Source organism: Saccostrea cucullata, unplaced genomic scaffold, assembly GCF_032062105.1.
Source record: "Saccostrea cucullata isolate Sc308-1 unplaced genomic scaffold, CSIRO_AGI_Scuc_v1 ctg4960, whole genome shotgun sequence".
Lineage (NCBI taxonomy): Eukaryota > Metazoa > Mollusca > Bivalvia > Ostreida > Ostreidae > Saccostrea > Saccostrea cuccullata.
The window spans coordinates 22,078-25,267 of record NW_026929779.1 but is presented as its reverse complement, the minus strand read 5'-3'; the positions used below and the strand labels follow the sequence as shown (position 1 = coordinate 25,267).

General features: G+C 32.3%; 1 long non-coding RNA gene across 1 annotated transcript; it reads left to right on the top strand.

Moving 5' to 3' along the window:
* The first annotated feature begins 467 nt into the window (after nucleotides 1-467).
* On the top strand, nucleotides 468-2,837 carry LOC134282175 (uncharacterized). The gene is made up of 3 exons (XR_009995230.1): nucleotides 468-610; nucleotides 1,535-1,828; nucleotides 2,628-2,837. It is a non-coding gene; the product is annotated as an uncharacterized LOC134282175 (long non-coding RNA).
* The last annotated feature ends 353 nt before the right edge of the window (nucleotides 2,838-3,190 follow it).

The following is a 3,190-nucleotide window of genomic DNA, read 5'->3' as shown; positions in this document are numbered from 1 at the left end:
TTAAATGTCTGATTTGCACATGTTAATTGAATAAAGTGCTTTATAGCAACTTTTTAACAGTATCAAAAATCATTTGAATGTGTTAAATGCTGAACTTTAATTTTTCGACGAAGGATCTTTGCTTTAAATTAAAAGATATACATACTGTAAATTTTTTTTTACTGTTTTAAACACAGAAAAATTCGGATTTGAACATACCTTGCCAAATAAGCATGAGATTAATAAACCGAAAAAATCCATTTTCAACTCAAAATAAAAGTCAAACATTCTCTTTAAAAAAACCCAAATAAATCAAGTTCCATTTGTGGTCACTACACAATGCAGTATTTATACAATATATTCTTTTCAACCAAAATTTATTAAACGAAACAAAATTAAAGAATAAGAACTTTGACACTTGACCTTTCAATTGCAGTGGCCAAGCCTTTGTAATAAATGTCGTAAAGAGGACAGGAGACAGTGGATGTATAAAAAGCCCGCTAAACTAATCACCAGGCACTGTGGGTCAAATACAGTCAGCGGTAACGAACCTTCCACCTCTCCTAAAACTTCACTCCCGACACCATGATCAAGGAAAGTGCTCTTGTCCTGGCGGTTTTTGGTTGCGCTTGTAAGTTTCAATGTGGATTTTATTTTGAACAAAATTTTATCTGGATTATTTTTCGGTTTTGTGGACTCTTCAAATTTTATGTATTTTGTGAAAATATTTGCAGATGTTTTTTAACAATGGATACTAATATCTTTTTTTTGCACATACCATATTCGATGTTTCGTATGATATTGTACCGTAACTTTTAATGTCGGAAAGGGTCGCTATTTTATTTACAGCTGCCCAACTAAATAGAAATTTTGCCCTTCTCTGGGCCCTAAGCTCTGGCGGTAAGGCTGATGTTGGTGGTTGTCAATCGTTGTATTGATAGTTTAGTAGATTCTCTCTTTTGATTTATTTTTAATTAACCTGTCCATCTCCCTGCGATTTTTTGAACATTTGCAGTCAATATTGAACATAATTTTAGTTTTGAATAGTGCTCTTCAGTTAAACAACAGAAATCGAAAGAGATGAATCTAAGCTGAAATTTTGATTACACTTTTAACTTAAAAACAAATTTATTCTGAATCATGTGTTGAGTTTGTGTCGTGTTGCTTGAAGTGTATAATTGTGAGCTCGTTTCAAAGGCCCGGGAATCTGTGTTGTCTGTTGTACATCTGTGAAATATATATCCTTATATACTATAATTTAGTGTACGTTTTCGTTACCGTATTATACTTCTGTTGTGTTTTAATTTAGTTGAATGATGTGAATTCATAATTGACAAATTGGCAATATGAATTTAAGCATTCATTTAGAATACGACAGTTCGTTTGATCGTTTCCATTTTGCATTTTTTAATCAATGAATTTTATATTCACTTCCCTTAAAATACTTTGAAAAAAAAAAAAGACAATAAGTAAAATGTATCAAAACAAATTCTATTTCAGTCATTGCCAACTGTGGTCTTAAGAAAGGGCTTTATTCATTAATGTTGTCTTTCAGATGTTAGCGGACAGATGAACCCCATGGCACTAATGGCATTGTCTGGGGGAGCAGGAGGAAGGGGCGGGGCTGGCTCAATGATGATGCGCCTCCTCAACAACCCGTACAGTCTTTGTAAAGAAACAGAGGGAGTTAAAGCCATTCCTTGCCGTACCGGTAACATCTGCGATCTTCTCTCACTAAGACAGTACCGTCTTCCAAATCTAATGAAATGTAGCCCAGCTGGTATCGGATGTTGTCTGAAAGATTACATGTCTCTGCAATTAAGCAAAATGATGAACTGAGAATGCAAAGGTAACCGAATTTTTTTTATTCCCATCAAATTAAATTTACATAACCCAGAAATACAAAATATGTATTATAATTTTTTTTTTACAGTAGGTGATGTTCTGTTTCATTTAGGTGTTTGAAGAAATCATTTTTTTTCTTTATATTTTTCTTATTACTTTTGTGCGAATTTCTCAAGGTTACCATCTCTTTATTTTCTCCTAAATCTGTGATGTGTCCCAGTATGAGTCGATAAACTAGGGTTTTACACTGACCACATATTAACCTCTGCACTAAATGATTGAGACAGACACTTTGTTAAAGTAAATGACACTTTGATCTATGCTATACGAAAACGGAACCACTTCCCAGAGAGTTATATTTTTGTTGCTTGGCACATTTACGGCTTGTGACGTCACTGGTGTGCCAGGCTAGATATGGTCAGGTGACATGTTTATTAGAAATATATATTTCTTTCGGGAATAGAAAGTCTGTATCAAGAATATTATGTTTTTAGATGTGTGAATATTAATCAGTCAAATTTACTGTCCTATTGTCTGATTGCACAATCCATCATTGTGAAGGAACGGAAATAGCAATGTCGTAAAAAAAGATGGTTGCCTGATTTTATATTATTAAAGGAACAAAAAAGAAAGAAAGCAAAGGAAGAACAATTTCTAATTATGAATTCTTTGCAACAAGTTAAATAGAATTTTGCAATTCTTTGCAACAAGTTAAATAGAATTTTGCAATAAATTCAAACAAAACAAAAATTTTCAGAGAATTGAGACCACCTTGTTGACTGATCTTTCTTTTTCTATTTCAGAATTTCATCTTTTCCCTAATCATACAAAGGATGCACAAACACCAGGAAAAAGTCCTATTTTTCTGATGTGCAATTTTAGGTCATTTCATTAATCAACAATTTCATCCAAATGGTTCTTTAACATGTTGTTGTCACTGGCGAAGAGATCCGGAATAACAAGATGTCCACAAGGCCAAATGTCTCTCCTCTGTTTTTTTGTGAGAAAGTGATGGGACCCACATTATGGCGTGAATGTGAAATAATTGTTGCTAATAAAGTTTTAAAATAAAAAAGAATGTTTCTTGTATATTTGCTGAAGTATGATTTTACTTGTGAAAATTTTTAAGGATTTAAAAATCATGAAAAATAGTCAGAAGAAAATTATCAGAAAATTAACTCCATTGTCTTGGACATCATTTCAAACAAGAAAACAATTTGAGGTTATATGTAAAACATCAAATTGGCCGTAAAGATATATTATTTTGGTATAATTTAAAGAATTTTCACAAAAAGGAATCCAAAGGAAAAATTCAAAATCGAAATATTACATGTACCGTATATAGTATTAGTATGGTACATTTCTT